The following is a 13,809-nucleotide window of genomic DNA, read 5'->3' as shown; positions in this document are numbered from 1 at the left end:
TCAAAAGTCAAAGGCATATCATGCCATTCACACATCAGAATCAAGCCCCTGAGTAGTGTAGGCCAGGGCGCAAATATATCTTATAAATGGCTTTTTCTGTGACTTTCACCACTACTAAAACCAGGTTCAAATACACGAGCAAAAAAGTTTCGAGGCACCGTCAGGTAACAAAGTAAATTCTACCTATAATTACTTCTGCGCACCCTTTGGTCCCGGGTTATGCCATTTATTTGATTTAAAACGGACCATCTTAAACAGTAATAATGCTGCTGAAATATTATTGCCAATTTAAAGTAAGCCCTGTATTCTATGTGAAGCTATCCAATCTAAAGTCAATTGTATTACCTGTGATGCCTGCAGCCTGCATTTGGTCAGCATCAAATTCACTCCCGTCTTCAGTGTCACATGATACTTGCAGAAATCATATCTAATATTATGCATTTACTGCTCCAAGAAGACATTTCTGCTTCATTATCAATATTGCGAACACAAGCGATTGGCTCAGCTAAAACAATGTTGTTGTCGGAAACTTGTTGATACATAACACTTCATTTATTCAGCGAATTCACAGGAAAGTCCGAAAATATTTTCTTCCTACTCATGTCCTATAATGTCACTTATGCGATGCCATACCTTGTCGTTTGTACAAATTTATTTTTATAAACTCTTAGTATATTCTTTATTGCTATTTCATAATAAGTCCACTGGGTCGCGTGAAAACTTTTTAGTTGCAAAGAAATTTAATAGAGATTGATGTTCAATTTAAATTGTTCAATAAAATTTGAGCCTGTTGAAATGAATGTTATAAGTTGCTCCATTACACTTACATTAATGTCTGTTTTTTTCTTCTTCCTAACACTAAGAGAAAGATGTGACGCGTTCACTACAACCTTTCTGAATATGCTTTCCTCCTGGAGATTTCCTGCTAAATGAAAACAGCGGTAACGAGAGTCGATAGTCAGTGACGGGAACATTTTCGCGATGTGATTCCCCACATCGTGCGCTATCTTCTGAGCAACACTTCCACCTTTGAAGAATTCAACTAAAAAACATAACCTCGACTTTCCAATGAAGACGAAACCTCACCTTCCTAGACAGCAGACGGAACAGCACAAGCAGGGGTCCAGAAACGCAGGTTGTCGGGTGTTGGCGCTCCATATTTGCACAACAAGGAGCTAACCTCCTCCTCCAACAGCCCGAACGCGAGTATACTAGGTGGACCTCTTCTCTATTTTTTATTGCGGGCGAACATGAGAGAACAAATGAGCCAGGCACTGTTATTTCAGATCTGAATGCCATGATGCGATATGTTGATGGTTGGGTTGACTGTGATATTACTTCGAACGCTCTTGACCTAATCGCTGTTCAAGCACTGTGCACCACTGTTGTCGTTTTGTGTCTGTTCGCTCATGTATTAAAGCCCAGTTTCCAGGTTTTAGAACGATGCGGAGAAGCAAGATCCTGGCCTTCAAAAGAGGCCAAGGCAACTGCGCGAACACATTCAAACTAAATCCGCAAGGAGCTTATATTGTCAATATAAGAGCCATTACTTCTTGAGTGTTTTAGTTTACAATAAGTAAACGGAGAAGCAAGTTATATGAATTGTGACACAATGCCTGAGTGGATCGGTTCCATGTGACTAGCTCGCACTGCCACTGCCTGAAACCAATTTCACAGAATCGACTGTAAATGCAAAGTTTTCATTTATTAGCAAAACCCTCCCCCCACCAAAAAACTAATAATTATTTCAACTTGCACGTAATTGATGATGATAGGGACCATCACACTGACTCCAGGACTGAAGTCCCTTTATATAGTTTTCAGCGCGGTCGTATATTTTTAGACCTCGTCTAAGTTATGGTTTTACCTTTTAGGACTGAGTCAGTAAGGGCTTTTTGAATTGTGCTTTTCTCGCTAAGGTTATGTCATTCGCCCATCAACTTAGTCTGCCCGTTATTACTTCCGCATCTCAATGTTTTAAACACTAATCTGATCATAAATTATATGCCCGAATGTGGCTGTACAAATTACTGCCCTACAGTATAGCCTGTCAACATGGCCTTCTGATGATTCATTCATCGTATATTTCGATGATATAAACACGAAAGAAGCGATCATGCGCGGTTAACACTCAGGCGTTATGAAATGTAGTGAGGACTCTGGAGACTACGTATCAGCTGCCGATTGGCCTATTATAACAAGTGGAACTTGCGGATCATATTTGTGGTGCCTCACTATCACGTCGGCGATAGCACTGCCAAACAGTTGAGATTTCGAATAGCTTGCTCAAAGCTCGACTATTCACGGGAAACCTGAGGCGCCCTTACTGTTACATAGTACAAACACACTAGTATTAAGTCAAGTCAAAAGATACACACAAACACATTCCAACGACAAACTCATGCACCGTCTTCGTGAGCCAGGCAATAGAGAGAAGCCGCACCTCCCGTTTGTGAAAAACAGGACTGTGAGACTGTATATCAGGAGCGTTGCTGACCATCTATATGTCGAAGTGAAGATGACTGTGTGGAAGACAAACCCCCATTGACAACTTTCAGTGTTCACCAGAAGTGAAACCACTGAGTTGGGCTTTTCTCCTAATAATGGTACATACTAATGAAACAGTCAACTAATTTCGGTACTAGCAAGCCAACAACCACTCAGGCAACGTACGTAGAGAAACCTCGCTCGCCGCTGATTGCTGCGGGCAATTCCAGGTCGTTGAAGGGATTGATTTACGCGCCAGCTGGAGCAAAGTAAAACTGTGGGGAATGTAGCGGTGTCTAAAACACTAGTATGGCCAGGATGGATTTGGTGAGCTATAAACACGCCCAGCGAGAGCATTCAGGACCATCTCCATCTACAAAACGTTCTGTTTAATGATGAGCTTGTCGGCCGAACAACGGCATGCTGATCCTAATCCTTTCTGCACCACTCAAACACCAACCCACACACACACACACTACCACACACACGCAACTGCATCAGCGCACTGAGGAGTCAGGCATTAGTGCTGTGTGTGAGCTCCGTTTTCAGGTTCCCAGACCAAAAATTAAAAAAAAACGGATACACGCCATTGCTTACACTCCACGCCTTCATCTAAATTTTGAGGACACACCACACACCGTTTTATATAAAGCACAAGTAACAAACAGAACACGCAACTTTGATTCCGCAAACCATAACCCATACGCTGCTCTGCTCTTAGAGACCTCTGATGAGAGACATGACCTTAATAATGGGTTTAAGGAAACAGAAACAACTTAAACTAGGTATAGAGAATAACCGAACTAGTTCATCATTTGTGCAAACGTGCATGCCACGCGATGCTTTCGGCATAAAAACAGACGCGATTAATGTTTTAATAATGACTGCTCAGGTGGGATTATGAGAGTCAGACACTAGCTAACATACACAAATCATTTTATAAACATATTTTGAAATCATGTATAATTTTATCCGCCCCCCCCCCACAAAAGAAGTTATATATTAAGTAATAAATGTATACATTAATATTATAAATAATTAGAATTTGATATAGAGTTAATATTTTTACCAATTGGCATTAATTGATCAAAAGTGTCAGTTAAAGACTGTTATAATAGTTACAAAAAGATGTCTATCTTACATAAATATGCTGTTCTTTGGGAAACTTTCGGGTATTTATCAATGAATCACTGAAAAATAAAATGCGTCATAGTTCTCCTTTTTTGTTTTTTTTTTTTTGGAGTTTGTGTTTTTTTTTTTTTTTTGTGTTTTTTTTTTTTCACAATCCGATTCAGCCAGACACACACTGTTTTTCAACTATTACTAATAAGTCAAAATGTGTGTTGAGCAGAATATCCAGCATATATGTAGAATGATTTCTGAAAGATCACTTGCTGACACTGAAGACCTCCCCCGGCCCCCCCCCTACCAGTAATGATGCCCCCCTGAACCACCCCCCTACAGCCTGCCCAGATCCACACGCAACCAGTCACCCAACCCATGTACCCCCCATGCTTTACAATATATTTTCATGTAGACAAACAGTTTATTTCTACCCTGGCTAAGATAGATTCTTTACATTTTTTTTTATACAAATAACTGGCACGCCTTCTGTGAGCACAAAACATTAAAAGACCCCAAACTCTTCTGCAACAGTAGGGGCATTGTTTACCATTATTGTTTACGTGTCTAGTCACTACATACAAAATCCGTCCCGAATCAATATGCATTTCGTAGAATAAATACAAAAAGCCTACTTACTCACTGTTATTTCATGAGAATTCCCCACTGATTCGATTTCCATCTTATTAGATAATGAAACAGGCACACACGCTCGATTCCTTATATCACTTCTGTAGACATCACTGATATCAGGTAATTCCTAACTAGTATCTGCCACTTCAGCACCAGAATATGCCTAGCAGGCATTGAAGCAGCTTTGAGAAACTGCGGAGTGGGTCATCAGTAGATGGTTTTATTGGAATCTGCACGTACGTTCTATTCGGGCTTCTCGTCGACTCTGGCTATCTAACAGAGCCGGTGGGTGTACAGTTATTCCGCTCGCCCCCGCCCCCCGACGAGTCCGTGCACTCAGCATCCCATGTGGGGCCACCATGGCTAATTGGTTCTCTGGCACCTCGGCAACCACAATCCACCCCCGGCCTCACTGACCATTTGGAAGCAAGACTAATGGAGAATCAAGCGAGTGGACTTCGCATTAGGCACAGAAAACCGAGTAATGAAAGAAGAGATAGTTTGATTTAGGCCGGGCTAAGAAACCACTCGAAAAGTTATATCCTGGAAATCCTACAAGAAGTTATGAACGAGTTGCATGCACTGTCTGTCTGCACCGGCACAAATAATCGCTTTTAGTACATTATAATTACGCCGCTAGGAATTCCAATCCATCCTGTGCCTAACATCCACAATTTTACAAAGAGCCACCATATTGGCTACAAGAAATCACGCCCACAAACCACACAAAAACCAGGACTTTAGTCGCACGAATCTTTAGCCGGTGCTCTCCGTTACTAGCCTACCTCTCGCTCGGCCACTCTCCACAACGCGGGGCCCAAGGGGCGACCTACAACCAATCAAGCACCGAACTCATGAGCAGTGCCGCACATCGCCCAATTAGTGGTGGGGGAGACTACAGTGGCACAATTCTATACCGAAGCCATTGTATGTTACCAGAACGCTATGGGCTCCGGTTTTCCTCAGCGTGCTCCCGCTGGATAGCGCGAGATTCAAGTGCGCAACTAACATCTGCTGCCTTCTTCGAGTGTTGAGACCGGCAGATGCTCTACTCCCGGGTTAGCTCTTGCTGAACAGGCAGTAGAATGTGGGTGAAATCGTAATTTACTTAGACAGTGTTGGTAGTACACGATGCTGATGCGGCGGTATAAACAACTTCCAACTTTATAAACCCCATTGCTTAGTGTAAATCAACGCTGCAATGATGACTCGTGTTCAGATCACACGATGTGACATTTTGCCCCCCAACCACCCAATAGGTCAATACTATTCATAATGATTAGTAATTTGTGTAAAAATACTGTTAGTCGATAAAGGCTAGTAAGCTATACGTCGTACTGGTGTTTTTGAATTAAACTATAATTTGGTGCCTAGTTTTTTAAAAAAAATTATCTTTTATCGCGTAAATAAATTAATGCACAATTTTATAAAAAAAAAAAAAGTATATTTTTTACACAAAAACTACACACGACAAGGCCTGTTTGTGTGTCCCCCCCCCGTGGACCCCCCCCCCTGGATAGATAACAAAGTCTTTCGGGTAGTTTTTTTGGTAAACCAAGACTAGTTCTTCACTCTCTGCCAGTACAGTCAAAAATTTATTCGAGCCCAGCCAAGTTTTGATACATGTTGGAAAATGATGTGGAAAATTGTTGTGTAAGAGGCGGGCTAAAATGGCTTACTGTCAGCATATGAAAGATAATATTAATAGAATCAGAATATAATATATTAATGACACCAGCCACCTACTAAACGTAACCACAACTACTATATAGTATACTATGTAGGAATACTATAGACTAGAGTAAATATTAGATAGTATATGTAAATATAGAGCGGAGAAGTGAGTGTATCTGTCAAACAGACTAATTCGTATGATGAAACGCACATCGGCAATAATAAAAGCTTTTGATGTATTCCATACTGCCGAGTGTCAATACTCATATGTAATGGCCGTTACATATATTAGCATTCAATATAATTGTTTCTAACTATCTAAACAATGCCATGTTGTTGGTATTTTTTTATATACCATTATAAGATATACACAGTAACAATGCTTCATCATCATTGTGTCCCCCCCAAACACAAGCACTTTGTTATGGTAGACGAGGCAAATAATTGTGTATTAAACAGTCACGTTTAACAACAATCACTGATCTATTAGTACACATCTGCATAATTTTATTTTTGGTTAAAACTTTTCCACAATTTGTTCTGTCCAAACAAGCCCAGCCCTAATGCCAAACATGTGGTTTCAGGCCGATGATCATAGCGACAGTTTTTTAACTGTGCACCACGCATCGAAGAAGCACACTCATGCCTTTGCCTATTTGCTGACAACTTGCATAACTTGCTAAAATAAACCACCGAGGTGGGAGGACACTTGCCCCTCATACAATGCTCAAGGTAGCATTTTAGCCCTTTCTAGACATATGCCTGCAATCGAGTGATAATATACCCACTGCCGCACTAGCTATTATTATTTTGAAGAGTATTCGCTAAAGTCTTCATATTCATACTGGGAAATCTTCAGTGCTACTCCCCCCCCCCCCCACCTTTTCGTTAGACAATAACAAAGAAGACAAAGGGAAATTTATTAAAGTTGTTTTGGTTTATAAAGCAACTCATTTTCAGTTAATTGTTTATCTTCTAATGCCTTTCCAGTCCACAGAGCAGTCTGTGATTTTTTGAGAGTTGTTTCTTGTGGCAATGAGCAAGATCTTGTATAGACCTGCGGACATGGTAATCTTCTAATCCTTTCTTTTTTTATTACGAAAAAACATAAAAATTAGCCCTTTGAAGAAAAGCTAATCACGTTTTGTTTGGATAAATGTGCTGCTGATTATAGTTCATTAGAAAAGAAAAGCGCCGACTCTTGCCCAAAAATCGCTATCGGCAGATCACACATATAAAAAAAATATCTAGAAATGCCGGCCCGCACTCGGACAAGAAAATTAGCCAATCTTTGGAAAAATTGCATCTTCTACTCGCTTTTTAAAGAGGACTTTTCTCTCTGAAACCTCTAATACCAGAAACGACCACATCCTTTACACCACCAAATACATTGGTGTGCTGACTCACTGAATAGCAGTCTCAACACACAGTCAGTCTGATTGTGGTTCGGTTGTTCCTCGCTCGCGGATGTAGCGCTGCGCTGATACGTGAACACCCTGCAAACAAACCCGAGACCTACAAACAAAGGGTACTCAGGTAGCAGATGGCTTCTATTCCTCAAAGAGAGGCCAACCCTGTTACAGTGACAGTGATCCTCCCCCATATTGCGACACACCAGCCACACATGAATCACACAATGAAGCCACATTCAACGCACAACCTTGCACCACCGCCCCAACCACAGAACCACTGTGACTATCCAGACCACATGCACCCTCAGCACATTGCTGCACGTCTCTGCTGGATTTAACTGACAGTGCCAACTTCGTGGCCCAAAATAAAAGCATTAATTCCTTTTACAAAAAGGATTCTGAACGCAGACCGGTGTTTCGCGTATGAAAAACAAAAAATACGCATTTGGAATATCTTTTTTTTTTTGTCGAATTTGAAATAAAATCCAACATTTGCAAGGAAACAAGTGACCATTTGAATTTAGGTGTGCATAGACGGGTGCGGGGTTTTTTTGTATTCCCTCCTCTTCTTGTTTTTTTTATCTTTTTTTTTCGGGAACGGAGATGTGCCACGTCTTTATTTCATTGCAGAGAAGTGATAAATGTTTACTGGACAAAACCGAAACCAGCCCGTGTTTCACACCCAGAACGCATATTTATTGCTTCTTCTAGAGGTGACATACTATCACAGCTTTCACTCCCGCGTCTCCACACAAATGAGAGGGCCTTAAGTTTATGATAAGCCCACCTTGATAAAAAATTTAATGCCAAGCTTCCAACTTTTAAAAAACATGTCTTGAAGATCTTTATGGCCAGTTTTATGCCCATTAGCCCACCAAAAGACATAAGCGCTAGCCATAAGATATACTTTTTTTTATGACGTAAAGCTACTCTTTTGTGACGATCTGATCTAGAACTGACTTTGCTGTAGGTTTTTATTGTTTTCTTTGTGTCAAGTTTGCTATTAATATCTATACATACTACATACCATACATGATGCCCTGTTTTTACTTAAATTCCATTATATAGGTTTATTTTAAAACATTATGCACTTTTTTTTCAAGAGCTGGTGTGTCTTTTATGTGCTTTGAAGAACAATGCTCATTATAATATTTTGCTCGATTGCGCCCTCTTTGGGGCCTCAAAGAGAAGCCAAAACTTTTGCTCCCGCCCCCTAACTGAAATTGAGGGCTGTGCGCACCGATTATTTTTAAATTGTTGACTCCCAAAATTCATAATTGTCGATTATTCCCTTGAAACTTGTAATTGCCGATATTAATTAGATTATCACCATTTACATACTTGCCATGATGTTTATTACCAATTGAGTTTGATGCAACCTGCAAGTCCATATTTTTTTATCGAAACAAAACAAGCTGGAAAAAACAATAACTACTGCCAAAAAAAACCGATTAGTTGCACTTTATATCGTAATGTAAGCCATCAAAGGTCACAAAAATACATCGTGATTTGGTTCTTCTTTATTAAAATACAAAAAGTTGTTAAGACAATATATGAATGGTCTATTACATGTTATACTAAAACTTAAAACAATGTAAATACCCCTAAGATAACATGTAGAAAGAGAAAAAAGCATATTCTACGGTGTGCAGAATCACCTAAGTGGGTCTTTGAACTATTAATTGACCCTGCTAGTTGACGTACGAGTTACGTTTAATCTTGTGGTCATCCATAATTGCGTAAATCGCGGATCTAGTAAAATTTCGATTTAATTGTGTGCAGCCATAACGATGACATAATTATTGCCTTTTGAGTAGATTGATCATAGTTATGTGTACAAAAATTACGATTTTAGGTCTTTCAGCAATTTGGACATGCCCTAGACGCGCATGATCACTCTTCGCGCGTATACTGTTGTAGCCCTGGGATTTTGCAGATGATTCAGTATCGCGCAAAATGTGCTGTCGCTCAAAGCAGGATTCTTATCTCCCATCCGTGTCAGAGTCCAGGCGGCCCGTTGTCAGCGCCTGACCGCGCTTGGACAAAACATCCAACCGGGGCCTGACATCTACTGCAGACCTTCCTTTAACTATCTGCTGGCGGACACAGAGCTTCTGACCGCATGACATCGCAGGAGAAGGGAAGGATGATTAACGGACACAGGGGTCGGCTCATTTCAGCGAGGAAAGTTTAGTATACTAGTACAGTTTATATTCTCTATATAGTTTTTATTTTTATAATTTTTCACTAGTATTATTTTTTAAAAAGTAATTATCTTTTTAATATATTTTGCATATGTATTTTTATTTAGTAAGTTTTTTATTATACTTGTATTAATCATATTTTAAATATATTTTTATTTTTTAACAACATTTTATTAATTTAGTTTTAATTTTTTAATTATAATTTGTAATTATCTTTTAATGTTGTTTAGATATCAATTTATACATTTATTTATTAGTTGTTTAGTTTATTTTGTGTTTTTTAATCATTGTAATTGTATTTTAATGCATTTGAACTATTATAAATAGTGTGTGTGTGTGTGTGTGTGTGGGTGTGTGTGTGTGTGTGTGTGTGTGTGGTGTGGTGTGTGTGTGGGTGTGGGTGTGGGTGCGGTGTGTGTGTTTATATAGAATTTAAAATTGTATTTATTAGTTTATTTAGTTTTGGTAATTATAGTACATCTAGTTAAACTAAACTCAAAACAAGAAAACGTTTTCTTGAGCAACTAGCTGAAATTAAAATAAGTTTTAGTTTTTTACATTTTTTTTGATCAGTTAACATTTAAGATTATTTCAAGAGATTTTTTAAAATTTAAGTTTACTATTTCTTTAAATTTTTAATCATCAAATTCAGTTCTGCAAGTGCAAGGTCGTGTAGTACTTGCTACTAAATGATTCAAACAAAACTTGAGTGTCTCTTTTATAGATTTTGTTAGCATGTTGAAAAAAACTGGGCAAGTTTGCATCAGACTGAGTGAACCTGACTTTTTCAGCAGATTGACAATAAACCTGTAGACAATGGCTCTGAGAAAATTAAATCAAGTCAGTCAGTCAAATTGGAACTGGAGATATCAGAAATCTCTTCTTGTTCTTGCATACAATATGCATCAAAACTATCCATGCACAGAGTGCTAAAACTGGACAAAAGACTAGGATCTGTTCTACAAGATAATGAGCTTTTTGTCTCAACAGATACTAGAAAAATGCTTGGAATCAACATAAAAATGTGTGAGATTCACAATAGTGTTGTCAAACTAACTACCCAAAAAAGAATGTGTTTGTTATTAACTGAACATTTTCTAAACAAGACGTCTATAGCTGCCCTTGACGAAAAAAGCGCCTGACTGAATGAGATTTATGCATCCTGAACACTTAATAACTGTTTGTCAGCTATTACATATGAACAGATTGTTGATTGAGTGCATCTTTGAAGACTGCAGAAAACTTTCATTTTTTGCATACAAACATGCATCGCAAACTAAATCCATACACAGAGGCTGAAAAGAGACATACATTAAAGTTGCCTCTAAATGAAATACACTGAGTTAAATCAATCAGCTGCACATGACTAACTGACCGTTCTGAACTCTGCGTCAATCAATGAAGGTCACACGTGACTTTTATAAAGCTGGGGTCAAAAGGTCGCAGCACAACTGCAATTAGCCGGCTGACTTTGCATGACTTACAAACGCAGTTGCACAACCGCAAATCTGGACAGAAAGTCCGAGGCTGCATGTCACTGTTTCCAAAGAATTTATATCTACTGGACATCGAGAAGTGAGAGCTCTGAAATGCGAACGATAAATCCTAAAGCGCCAATTACATAACGCAAACCCCACAAAGACGTTTACAGTTCGGAGCCGTCAACGACTGACCCTTTGAACCGCCCAGCTGCTCACAGCATTAAAGACACGTCTCTCATTACGAGAGCAAGCAGAATATCCGATCTGAATCATGACAAGTCCGTGTCGTGCTCGTTTTGGTGGGTTTATAGGCCTTTGAAACATCACTGATAATTGCAAAAACGCAAGCAGATCTTGTGTTTGTGAGGTTTTAACGTTCAAATTTAATTGCAACAGGGGATTTCACTCGGCCCCATAGGGACTGAATGCGACCCGAAGCGTCTTATCCCGCTGTTTTGTGATGTCTGGCACTTTCTCTGATGTTGCTGCTGGTAAACAGCCGAAGTAATCAGATGAGACAGACTGAAGTCCTGAAAATGTCTGCTCTGTGTGGACACTGAATAATGAGGACAGAGAAAAGCCAGAGAGAAGAAGAGCGTTCCCAAAGCAGAACACGGAAACACGTCGATATGTGTGCCCTGGATGTGTATGGTATAGTCTTATCGTCCAGTATTGTCTCGGTCAGGAAGAGACAGCTGCTCACGGTCAACAGTTTCCATAAAATCTGCTTACACAGATTCACAAGTCAGCAGTTATGAACCTGCAAGTCTGAGACAAAACACACTGCAAATTTGACAGTCGGCACAACCGTTCATATCTGATGGTCAGTGAAAAACAAGGATCTCTTCTATAAGTGAGTCATAATGAGCTTTATGGGTCACAGATACTAAGAAATGTACGGACGGAAGCTTGTTTAAATCAATTCAGGACCTTTCTCACAACTCTCACAATTTTTACTGTTTTTCTAATAATCTGAGTTTACATCTCACAATTTTACTTTTTCCTGGGATTTTTTTGTTTACAACTTACAATTTTTATGGTTTGTCTCTGAATTCTGAGTTTATATCTCTCACAATTTTGACGTTTTTCTTTGATTTTGGGTTTAGGTAACATCTCAGTTTTAACTGTTTTTTTTTTTATTTCTAATGTTTTATCTCACAATTTTTTTTTTTTTTCTGGATTTTTTTTGTTTACGAGTTACAATTTTTATGGTTTTTCTCTGAATTCTGAGTTTGTATCTCGCAATTTTGACATTTTTCCCTCGATTTTGGGGTTTTAGGCAACATCTCAAAATTTTTACTGGTTTTTCTTGAATTTTAACGTTTTATCTCACAATTTTGATATTTTCCTGGATTTTTTGGTTTACGACTTACAATTTTTTATGTTTTTTTTCCTGAATTCTGAGTTATTTAGAGTATTATTTAAATTTAAAAAAAAGGGGGTTAAACCACTTTAAAGGATTGTCCACCCCCCCAAAATTGAATGATGTCATCATTTACTCAAACCTGAATGACTTACTTTTTCTTTTTGTGCAACAATAAAAAAAGGTATTTTGAAGACTGTCGGTAACAAAGTCTGTTTTGGTTACCAACGACTTCCATTGCATTGATGAAATGTTTTCTCAAATTATCTTCTTTTATGTTGAATAGTTTATGTTAGGCCCTTGTAGCCTAAACGTGTAATACATTTTATGTTGAATCAAATAAATATTTCTTTCTTTTTGGGGGGTTTTCACAGCCCAAATGTAGTTTGTGATTAATTAGATTAGATGATATAACTTTCATTTTCAATAGAATGGGATAAACAAAAGTGCTTTCCTTGACCTCTGTATTAAATTGTTTTTTTCAGTATGCTCTGTACATGGACCTTGAGATGCCCTTTGATTTCACAGCTGTAAGTTGTTGTTTGAAAAGATAATTTTGACCTAATTCAATTTGATTATATATTAATATTTGCTTTTCCTTATTTGCCAGTTTGATTTTCCTCTAATACTGAAATGGTGGTGCCGCATTCTCTTGGAAAATGTTGCTCTTGAAAGGTAACTTTTTCTCGCTTATGTTTTATTCTTTCCAGCAGACTACAAATTACCATAATTTTTTTCACAGGAAACATGTCCTCACAGTGTGCAATTGCTGGAAGAGCAGGTGACTGAAATCTGCAGCAGGGTATGTTTTTTATATCTCAAAGAGGCGCACAAAAACCATCAAAAACTTGTTAAATCCTGACTAAAGCTCATGACTTTTTAGTATTATGTGTTACTGAATGCACAGTATTATTGAAGGTATTTCCAACACTTCATTCCATTTGTTTGTACACCTCATTCAGGAGCCAAGGATAAAAAAGACCTGCACACTGCAGTTGGATGGCTGCAGAAAAACCTCTATGTCTTAAGAGGTTTGGTGAAAGAGCTGAGGTTCCTCCAACTGACAGAGGAAGACCAGAAGAAAGCTCTTCTCGCAATTTTGATATTTTTCCTGGATGTGGGTTTAGGCAACATGCTCAATTTTTTTTTTAACTGATTTTACTTTTGAATTCTAACGTTAACTTACATAATTTAGATTTATTTCCTGGATTTTGTGATTACATCTTACAATTTTTACATTTCTGCCACAGAATAAAAATAGTAAAGGTACGAGCATTTTTTATCTTACCATTTTTTTCTTTTCGAGAACTGAATTTTTGTCCTGTGGCGGAAACAAGCTTCCATAGTATTATGCATTATTTTGAATCTATATTAAAACATGTTTGATCCACAATACTGTTGTACAAATTAGTTTAAATATAATTCAAAATTGA

Source organism: Cyprinus carpio, unplaced genomic scaffold (assembly GCF_018340385.1).
Source record: "Cyprinus carpio isolate SPL01 unplaced genomic scaffold, ASM1834038v1 S000006638, whole genome shotgun sequence".
Taxonomy (NCBI): Eukaryota; Metazoa; Chordata; class Actinopteri; order Cypriniformes; family Cyprinidae; genus Cyprinus; species Cyprinus carpio.
The sequence above is the reverse complement of the archived record's forward strand: the minus strand, read 5'-3'. Positions refer to the sequence as shown.